This window comes from Protopterus annectens, chromosome 6.part0 (assembly GCF_019279795.1).
Source record: "Protopterus annectens isolate FY-2018-M chromosome 6.part0, PAN1.0, whole genome shotgun sequence".
Taxonomy (NCBI): Eukaryota; Metazoa; Chordata; order Ceratodontiformes; family Protopteridae; genus Protopterus; species Protopterus annectens.
Genome location: NC_056737.1, coordinates 1,769,523,229 through 1,769,534,858, shown reverse-complemented (window position 1 = coordinate 1,769,534,858; position 11,630 = coordinate 1,769,523,229). Strand labels below are relative to the sequence as shown.

Genomic DNA, 11,630 nt, shown 5'->3' with positions numbered 1-11,630 from the left:
GGACCATACAGGCACTATTTCTTTGGGGGTGGTAGAAGACAGAGATATAGCATGGATGAAAGGGATACCTCCTCTGGACCACATGACCTGTATTTCCTATAAATTAGCGTCACTGAATCAGACAGGACTACTGATCTCAGCTGGGAGATGCATTGGAAAGTGAATATATACTGTTAACTTCTAGGAGTTAATACACACTGTGGGGGCAACAATGAAGTTATAGTGCAAGTGTCACCCTCTAGGAGGCTGGAACTTCTGAGTCTCTGTTTGCAGATAAATCATGTGAACTAACCAACAACATATCTGTTATCAGCTGCACATCTTAAGTGGTCACTTTCATAGCCCTGTCCACCACATCCAGCCTGATAATCACACATAGAACACTGAAAGCATCAGAAAAGTACAGTTTTTGTTTCCTGCCACCATACAGTTGTACAGATAAGTCTGTTCTAATCTGCATCACCTCTGCTTCTCTGATCACATGCTACCTTGAGGCACGTTTAGCTTTGTGTGGAGAAATGGCACGCATCCTTTCTAAATAAATCTACCTTAAATGTTTTTGAAAAAAGCAAACAGCAGAGGATCTATCAATCATGGAAATACATACTGTACAAAAATTCAGTTTTATACCAATATCTTCATTATTTCCAACACTGTACGACAGACCTTTTTTGAAAATGCTGTTATAAGGTACATATGTTCTCTTCATACCTTGGCTAACACTTGATAAAGTCTTTTTTTATACAAGAGGACAGAATGTCAGTAACTCTGAATACCAGGAATTTGTTTCTTTACATGAGAAGAGGTGTTTTTTTTTTTAATTTCCTTTAACAACATGCCTATTTTTGATAGTTTGTAGTAGAAAGGTCAGTCATTGGATGAATGAGGGACTGCCGTTCACACAATTATCAAGACTTCCTATTTTAATGCATTCCAGTACTAAGACACTGCACCAGAAAGAGCTCTGCAATACAAAAGAGAAAATACTTCTTAAGGTAAGGGATTACAAATGAATTTCTGACATCAACCAATGCTGTAATTAAGGGAATGCAGTTTTAGAGCTATATTTTCTGGAATGAATAACTTATATTAACTAGTTTTATTATGTATTATTTTTATACAGACGTAAGTGAAATAATCCAGCAGTTAAAAGAGATATGCTCCATAAAATGTTCTACAAAAATTTGCATAGCTTTGGTTGTTAGCAGATTTGAAACATTGAATGTTAATTTCTTTAAAGCCAAAATGTTATAGCCATATAACTTCCCTAACACAAAGCTGCAGACAAAAATAAGGAATTGTGATCTGCTAAAGTTATGTTTTCCATTAGTAATTACATTTTGAAATAATCATTTTCATAGTTTAAGTTAAATATCAGCACCTACATTCATCCATTTCTTCTAAGCAAGCAGTAAGTTATTTAACTTCACATTACCATACCTCACATCAAAATTAAAAATTAATATAAAATAACGGCTATAAATTATGTTGTTATGAAGTTGTATTGCACTGCAAAAAGTAGGTTTGGCATTAATAATCAGATGTTTAAGTAATCAGTTTCACATTTGAACTGTTACTAACTTTCATGCATACTAACTGAGAAATTATTTAACATTAAACATTACAATTTTCTGCACCAATATCAAACATTTTAAAAGGAATGACTGACTATAGGTCATGTTCCTACAAAGTCATACCACAATGTACTCAGGGATGGGGTTTACCCAGTTTCAATGCAGATTGTTTCTATTACTGGTAACAGGCTGTCATGTATGTGCAGTGTATGGTACTTATGTAGAGTTATATCAACATACGTTGTTTAAGAAATGCTTTACTCTTCATATCGCATGGGTGCTTTACTTCTAAATAGTTTTTTTTCTTATTGGTTAGTATTTAAAAAAAAATTATGACAGCTTGGTGCAGAGACTTGAGACTGTGGGTCTCTTGTGATCTTCATCCTGCAATCTTGGATTTTATTTCATCATCCTCAATCTGCATGAAAATCTTTTAACTTGATGGTGTTCTGTGTGCCTAGTGATAAGTGGTGCTGTTGTTTAGTAAGTTTATCTACTTAACAAATTAATACAACTAAAATGTATTACTCATTTGAAATTCTACCTTCATCAAAATGTAAAAGAGCTCATTTGATGTGTTGATAACTCAGTAATGATTTGTTTATGAAAAAGGAAAAAGCAGCATAATTTTTAAGTAGCAAAGATTAATGGGAATAACTTAATGTTTAGTTAAGCACAGCAGGCACACACAAACTAAACAAACAGTTTCAGCAAAGGCAGAAACATATGAACTGACTGAGTATAGTAGTTTTAATTTGCATGGTCCATCTGTTGCTGGGCTTTGTGGTCGGCTGGCCTAGAGGGTAGAAATGTCATACTCTCTCTCTTTCTCCAGCCTAGGTGGCAGATAGGCTTAATTCCCTCTGACGAGCCTAGGTGGCAGATATATTGCTTCTCCCGTCCAGTGTAGGTGTCAGCATAGTTGCATACCAACCTCTTCCCTGAAGTGACTTTGCAAGATACCCCCTCACCAGCAAAATGCAGCTGGTTCAGAGACCAAATGAGTCTTTGGTTAATTGGAAAGAAACCCCACTAATGACCCACTACACCAATCCTGCCTCAACTTTAGGAAAGCTACAAGGATAGCTACAAACTCCTCTATAGTGTTTTATCTTATAAAAAAAACAAACAAAAAAAAACAAGAGGACTTGACATCCTTCCCCAGGCAATTTTTGAAGAAAGTTAAGCTACTTTCAGGCCAAATAACAGACCCCATTCCTCCTAATGAGGTCTTATCTGAGAGCAATAACAATAAATTCCTAGATAACTTCTGAAAAATCCTTATTTCTACTGTTGAGTATTACAAATAGATCTCCTAATCAGCCACATTTGGAGGAAAAAATGATGACACCTGACTATCCCTTTACAAAACATTCACTCGTCTTTCACTTTTCTTAAATTTCCACTAAAAAAAATAAAACTCTTCAACAACATTTAAGCAACTTAGGAGTCATATTGCAAAGCTACACCCTACACATCTGAGTGTGACAGCATCTCTAATTGCATAACTACTTACATTCATATTCATTCTTTCTCACTAGCAAGTCACATCTTTCCTTCCTTGTTCAAACATACCCCAATCATTCCACTTCCCAAAGCAGCAGCACCTAAAGAGCTAAAAACATTATCAGTCTATTTCCAGTTTTTGCCCACTTACAAAAATATTTGAAACATTTTTTTATGAATAACTATTCAAACACGACAACAGCTATGGGCTCTGATCAGATCAACAATATGGCTTCCATAATCTACAGCTACAGATACAATATACACCAATATAAATGAAAGGCTTATCATCAATCAACATGATCAGGACCTTTGAGACTGTCAACTACAATTTATTAGTTTTTAAACATTAAAAAGTAACTTTGGGGATAATACTCTTCAATGGTTCTATGGCTGCTTTAAAGCTAGAACATTACATTTCTTGGAAAACAATTTTTTCTCAGAGTTTGGTATCCTTAATACAAGAATCCTCAGTGCTTGGACCCCTCCTTTTCCTCTTTTTATAAATGACTTAACATTTGACCTCCCAGACCTCAATGTCATTGTTTATGCTGATTATTTGTTTTTCATCAATTCCAGTCCAACCTACAGCAATCTACAGGTCAAAGTTGAGAACAGCCTCACAGCTCAATGCAGCTGGACTTATGCAAATGAATTGCTCATTAATCCTACAAAATCTAGTTTTATGCTACTTTCTACCCATACAAATTCGTGCAACTTCCTCCTTTCTCAGTGAAAAACAGCACAGATAATCCCAATGTCATTATAATTTGAGTGTATTCTTACATTGTTTGCTAACAATGCAAGCATTTATATAGCTCACTTATGATTTACCTTTCATTGCTCTTCACATTTCTGATTTATATACCTCTATATTTGAATTGTATTTCTTATTGCTTAATAGTTCAAATTACTGTATTTTTTTCTTCGGTCATTGAGCCCAGGTTGTGGATATCCTACTTACCTGGTTATCAAAGAGTAAATACAATAAATAAACAAATAAATAAAATAATACATACATAAATATGCTCTACAGCTATCATTTGCATTCTTCAAGTGGCTCTACCTGTTATTACTAAAAACTCTCTTCAGCAAACTGCAAAAAGAGGAGACAACTTTGCTAAAAACTGATTTGTTTGAATATTCACTCACTGGAGTTTTACTCCAGGAAAGGAGACACCATGGGAAAATTTGCCGTTTTCTTCAGTATAGTGCAACCTTGGAGTTAGTATATTTAGTTGGGGGGCAACGCCCCCCACTTGGGTGGGTTTGATATGCGTTTCTTTTTACCTGGTAGCCAAATGTCTCCTTTTGTAAAACTCTGGTGATGTGAACATTCAAAAAAATAAATTTTTGGGAAGGTCGTCTAGTCTTTTTGCAGTTTGGTGAAGTGGGTTTTCGATAATAACAGGCAGACCCCTTCAAGCACATTTTTATTTTAGCTTCCCCTGCTTTTACAGAGAAGTAGGAGTTTCCCAAATATTCCTCTGAATAATTTCTCCCTACAGCTTCCATATTCTTCTCTTCTCATTTGAGACCCCCCCACCCTTTGAAAGCTGATGCAGCCCTGGATGATATTTCCTGCTATTAATAATAAGCATAAATACTTGTAGAACTCTTTCATGAAGGCTGCATTATCCAAAGTATCTAATGAATCTAATTTAAGCTTTATCTATGTAATTCAAAATATTCAGACATATTAATACACAAAAAGAAAATTACAACTGAAGTTATACTGAGAATGTTTATGTTTCAAAGCACATACAAGGCACTCATCCAAATCTCAGGATTTGAACATGTATCTGGTATAAAAAATCTGGGGGTTAAATAAAATGTGTTAACCTTACCAGTGTCTGGTTCTTTGTCATACTATTTCAGGTTTCCTCGATCATGTCTGCATTCTCGTTTTGTTTTCCTATGTGCCTCAGAGAGCTCATCACTTGAATATAATTTTACTGTGGCAGTTTCATCTTTTGGCATTATTTAAAAACTGTGACATGGTAAAAGTTAATATAGCCACTGATATTTGAACCCAAACCTCTTAACCTTTCTTCATCAAAAAATGTGATACAATGCACTATAAATGGATAAAATGTTTGACAAATAATCAAACTTGAAAATGGAAACTCAGTAAGAGTTATGGAGGCATACCTGAAGTGATTTTTTTTATACTGGTTAAAGAAAGCCTGATAGAAACTAAACTATGCCCTTCTGGATAAAGTTATTCAACTTACATGGTTCAAGTGACACACAAATTTTACTTGAATACTCTTCATTATGTAATGTGTAACCTTCAAATGATTTATGAGTCATACCTCAGTGCATTTCATAATTTCAATCCATTAATGTCCCTCATCCTCAACTTTCTGAGCCTAGAACATTGAAGTCATTAGAAAAATACTCAATTATTAATACTCCAGTTCATTTTCTTGGATAACTAGTGAACTATGATTGTGACTTATGCTTGGACAAAACTTTAGTAAAATGTATTTCAACAAATTGGAAGACTAAAACACAATAAAATTGAGTGCATTGCATGTATTCTATGGAACATCCTTAAATATTTTAAACTTTTTTATAAGGCGTCTTGTTATAAATTTGAGGGGGGAAAGTGTGTTTTTCAGAACTGTGAGAATTGTGATAGAGGGTGAATGCATAGGAAAAAATGCATACTAAGTCTGAAATTGTATTTTGTGGAATTTCGCATTCTGTGAGGTACTGCAGTTTTGAAGTTACTATATGCATGTCGTGGAAAATTAGAGTGCGGGGAGCATGCCTCCCAAATGTACCTTATGAGAAATGTTCCTCATTGTGACTCTTATAAATTCTATATTCCTTGGAGTTATACATTAAAAGAGCTTGACATACATATCTTGTTGGAATATTTTAACAAATAGATAGGATAAATGATACTAAATAATATTGACTTATATGCCGCGGTGGTACGGCAGTAGCGTTGTTACCTCACAACAAGAGGTTCTCCCGTTCGATTCTCGACTGGGCTTGGGAGTGCCTTCTCTGTGGAGTCTGCATGTCCTCCCCATGGTTGGATAGCATTTTGAAAGACATGCATGTGTAAATGGGTGTACCTTCATTGAAGGTTGGCCATCGAGCTGGCACCTCGGCGTTTTGTAAAAATCTACTGCCAGTCATTAGCAGACCGGAGTTCCGCTGTGGCGACCACTTACAAAAGACAAACAACGACAATAGAAACATTTTTTATGTATGACGATACAGTTGATAACCATGTTGTACTCTTCCTAGTGGAAGTCATTAGTGTTTTGCATTGTGAGAAGTAGTGGTTCTCATTTTGGAGGTGGAAGGTTGAGAGCTATGAACACTCATGGTATAGTTATTGTTTCCTGTTTTTTGGGGTCAAGGGAAGTGTTCAAAAATGTCTTCCTGTTATTGGTATATGGTGGCCTGCTAGCCACCTTGTAGCATGTTGATTGATTGATACCCTATGTTAGTTGTCTGTAGGCAGGGAGCCCTTTGGTTTTGGAATTGACAACTAGGTGGTAGGCACAGGCCATGGGAGATCAAAGTTTGGTTTTGCAGCTGAAAGATAAGTAGAACTGGTGGCTGAGAACCATAGTAAAAAAAAAGCTAATACTGGAATAGGTAAAGGAAAGTAACATTCAAACAGAGGTTTAACACCATGTTTATGTTTGAGGAAAGTAATACCTCTTTTTAATTTTGTTAATTGAATTTTGTTGAACTAAGCTGTACATGCTGAGTTTTTCTAATGCACCAATACTACAAAATCAGGATGCAAACTAAGGGTATTACCTCAAAAATTACATTTTAAATCATCATTTGAGAATGAGATATTAATTTAAGTAATTAATGACATAAAATAGTTGCAAGTGTTGCTTTATGACATAGGATATAAATTTACAGTATACTATTAATTAAATAGGTATATAGGTTCATAGGAGATTAATAGGCTAACAGCTCAAGCCTAGCCAGTTTTATCCAATTTTCTATCTCTGTGGGAAAGATAACAAGGCTCAGCAAGCAGGATTTGGACAATTTTGACAGACTGCCTCTGTTCATAAGGGACATGGGTGCCACCCCAGGAATGAATTTGTGATTTCATATCCAATGGTTCTGATTGCACTTAAAGATGGTCTGAGAATGGCTCTGCTTCATGTGAATATAAAACCTATTCCAGAGGAGTGGCACTCTCTGGTCAAAGGTGTGAATAAAACCCTTTAACTTGTGTCTGAAAGGTAAATAACTTAACCCGCATTCGAAACTAACTTGTGTCTGGAAAGTGAAAAACTTAACCGTTGATTTCACCTGGACAAGACTATTGCTAGCAGAGTAGGAGAGTGGTGTCAATAGCAAGCAGAAAGCCAGGATGCATCTTTAGGAGGACGTATTCCAAAAGCAAAGTAATAATTCTACTCTGCTGATCCATGGCCAGACCACAACATGAGTACTGTATCTAGTTCTGAAGACCATATAAGGAAGAGAACATCAGGCTGATAGATGGTGTCCAGTGGAAATCTACCAGAAAACTCCATGGGATAGAGGAGAAGGAATATGACTAGAGATTAGAGGAGCTAGAGCCCTTATCACTTGAGACCAGAACAGAAGGTAGCATGATATTTGTGCACAAGAATATCTCAGGATAATGTGAGGTGATCATTCTTAGCAGTAAGGACTGAGGAGAAAGCAGGGGTACAGGCAGCAAAGTTTAGGGATCTGCCTCCCACATCTCCAGAAGCTCATTCTAACACAGAACTTATGGATGGAAAGGACTGCCAGAATGGTTAGTGAAGAAGGAAGGGGTCCTCAGAAGGATTCAGGAAGACATAAGACAGGTAGAAAAGGGGGAAGAGAGAAGATCAGGATGGAGTGGAGGTAGAATGTGAAGTGCACTTTAAAAGAGCAGACTAAAAAGACTCCAGAAGTGGGATTTGAACCCATGTCTCCAAAGGAGACTGCAACCTGAACAAAGTATCTTAAACCGCTCAGTCATCCTGATAAGAAGATCAAACCCTGTACCTTGTCTCTGGAAGGTAAGCACCTTAACCATTATGCCAACCTCCCACTTATCCTACCCCAAGTCTCATAATTAGCATACTTGAGATGTAGAGAGTGTAGGGGAAAACTTTTATTTTGTAGTTTTATGAAAGTTGATTTTGTACATTATTGACATCATTTTTACTTTATTTTGTATTCTTGTCATGAAGCTACCATGGACTGATAAAACCTTTGCTGGAGAAAAACTTTCATTTCCACTCAGTGTTATAAACCATGCTTAAAGTTGCATGCCTAGCTTTCTTTCCAGTTTTGCATTTCTAATCCTTTTCTTTTTTTCTGTTTCAAACCATTTATTTGCTGGTACCATAAATAAAATGCGCAATAAAAGTGAGAGAAATCAAGACATTGCTGTCTTCTAAGAAAAAAATCAGACAGTTTTACATGGGTCATTCCAGAATTTCTTGCCAGTAACCACAGTCAAATATAATTCTTACGAAATTAGTTTTGTCTCTTCAAACAGACTGATTCTTTGATAAGGTGGTAAGGAACTGAAACTAGTGTAAGACATTGCATTACACTGGACATGAGCTTTCTGGCAAGGGTATAAAAAGATATAGGGCATGTGCTCCATGCTGAATGCATTTGATTTACTTTTTTTGTGCAGTGAGATGGGATGGAAATTAGATGAAAAAATGTAATTTTAGCATGCATTACTTTGTTGTTATAACGTTTGTTAAATTACATTTTTTTAAGAATGCTGTATAGGCTAAATTGCATTTTTCTCAAGCCTGTCATTGCTATTTATTTAGTTTTTTCCAGTATGGAAAATATATGGTATCCAGAAATATGCAGTGTGTGCAGTGGAATGGGGCTTCACTTGGGAGGCTACATTCTGGACATTGGTGTGCAATTCCAAAAACCATAGTTACTTCCAGTTATCTAAAGGTCATGAAGGTTTTTGACATTTTAATATACAGGGGAGCACAAAATCAGTGTTAATATGCCTGCTAATAGCCAACAGAAGAAAATGGATCTGGTTTTGAGAAATACAGTATAGTACTTTGGAAAACAATGTTGTAACACATATATAATAATATATGTACTGGACTAAACATTATAAATATAACTTGCATCACGTTGCCCATTTCTGTTCCTTCTGTGTTATCTCACAGTACTTTAATTTGTGCATTTTCATATCTTTTCTTTTTTCTTTATGTAGCTAGGTCATGACTAAAAAGTGGCCCTAACTAGCTAACTAACCCTTGAATTATTTGTCAGGTTCACCTTAGTTATATAGTCCACATACTTGCTTCAACTAGTCCCACTGTATCTTTCACTTCATTGCCTCCCTCCTCCTCTACATGACCCCTGGTCTTTTCTGTCTGTCACCAGCTTTTCACTTATTTCTCCACCCTTTCAGTAATGAACTCACTATTTCTAGCTCTGTGGCATACAGAGATACAGTCCTGACTACTGTGCAGGTGACCTGAGTATGATTAGTGGCTTGGCCACCTGTAGGTGTGGGGAGGGGAGTTTGGGAGTGAGTGGCTGCTGCTTCTGCTAGTCCGCCCATCTTGTGAGAGGGAGGTGGTTTTGGCTTCCCATTTTGGGTGACATCTACTGGGGGCACTAGGTATTACACACATGGAGTATAGGATAGGAAAATGCAGTGGCACAAGCTGTGGAGATTCTACATGCAGACGGATGCACCCATCAAAAGAAGAATGCAGACTAGCTCAATGATTCACTAAGAAAGGGTGGTCCTTTGCTTGGTGAAGGCCCAGAGAGGGCAGGCTACCTCATGAGACCAGCAAGCTGGCCTGTTCCCTACAAACCATCTCTTACCACTGAAGGCATGGATGGGCCAAAAGGTTGCCCAGGAAGGGCAAATGAGTTGTAATGCTCTGAAATATAACGGGAATTCCTGGCTCCCTTTTCTGAAGAACAAATGGGTTAATTTTTAGATGCAGAGGAGCCATTAAATGAGGTCCTGCAGGGAAACAAAAAAAAAATTACTATCATTCAGTAAAGTAAACTGTAATTTGAGGTCTAGCACACAGTCCCTTCAGTAGTTCTTCAGTGCCTCTCTGCTCACTTATCAATTTTTCCTCAGAGCTACCTTTTGCCTATGGCTGTTATCGTCTGAGGTTGTATCTGCTGACTTTCAAACAATACATATGAAGTGCCTGCAGCTTGTCTTCATAGTGCAAGTCACCCATTCATTTAATCGTCCTCAGCTTAGCTAACTCAACCCAATGCAATAACATCTCTGCACTACAGGAGACCTCTCTTCTGCTCACATACCTTGGCATTATTAATTTATTTGCTTGTCTGTTTGGTTGCTTGTTTGAATTTTTCATCAGGAGATGTCCATCTAGGAAGCCCTGATTTTGAGTGGTGTACTAAGAAGAACAACGTCCAATCCATTTAAGTACATACAGTCAATACATCAAAAACATATCTGAGACATTATGACTTTGCATAGAATATGAATCAGAGCATTGTGCAGTCAGACAATGTTTTACATCATATGTAGGCAGTAAATACAAACTTGATAGAGTACTGATTTTTCACTGATCCTTCATTAGAGAATGATCCAGTATCCTGATCATTAACAACAGCTTTAAGGTCCAAGATTAGTCTTTCTCCCCAGGACAAAAAGTGTGTTTCTGTATAGTGTAAGAAGAGCTGGAGATAGCATAAGAACAGCTGAAGAATGTAGCAACAGGAAATAAACAGCAAAAGACATCCTGTGCTGCCTAGACTGTTTCACTGTTCTTTTTCACCACATTAAAAGGACTGCTGTTAATGTCTCCTAGCAGGCAGTCAGCCTTTCCACAGTACTGCCCCCCCCCCCCCCCCCCAACACACAGTTTCTTCACTCTGGGGTCAGAGAAACCCCACTTCAAACAACTCATGTTCACAAACATGCACACATTCACAGACAGGCACAAAAAGGCAAGTATATGGTGCCCATATGTGCAAACATGCAATCACACACACACACACACACACACACACACACACACACACACACACACACACACACACAATCACACACATACAGTCTCACACACACACACACACACACACACACACACACACACACACACACACACACACACACATACACACACATTCATTTCCAGGAAAGGCTGATAATATTCTTCAACACAACAGCTTTTCATTCTGACATACTTTAGTAAACTGATTCTATCCTACATTACCAGGCTGGGGACCTCCCAGGTACTGTTCACTCTTGCTATAATTGTAGCTACTAATGATAATGTGTAGCATGGCAGTTTGGCCAGTTAGAGGGGAAGAGCAACAGGTTGTCACCCTTTAGTAATATATACCCTATTTTAATTTATAAGTTTGTAAAAGTTGAACATCCATAAAAGTGAATAAATAAAAATGCTTTACTTAGAAAATAACTAATTAAACAAAACATATAACAGTTAAATATCCAGAGACAAAATGAACTGTGCATAAAAACAGAAAATAATCCTTTTGAACAAATAGAATTTAAAAAAGAAAATATCAATCAATAAAAACAAA

The 11,630-nt window shown here is 36.9% G+C and overlaps 1 protein-coding gene across 1 annotated transcript in view; it reads left to right on the top strand.

Annotated features, from left to right (window-relative positions):
* The first annotated feature begins 942 nt into the window (after positions 1-942).
* The window catches only part of LOC122804926 (C-X-C chemokine receptor type 1-like), a 522,524-nt gene continuing 511,836 nt past the window's right edge, over positions 943-11,630 (top strand). Inside the window, exon 1 of the mRNA XM_044075143.1 lies at positions 943-995. The gene's annotated coding sequence lies outside the window, so the exon portion shown is untranslated. The remainder of the gene's footprint in view (positions 996-11,630) is intronic.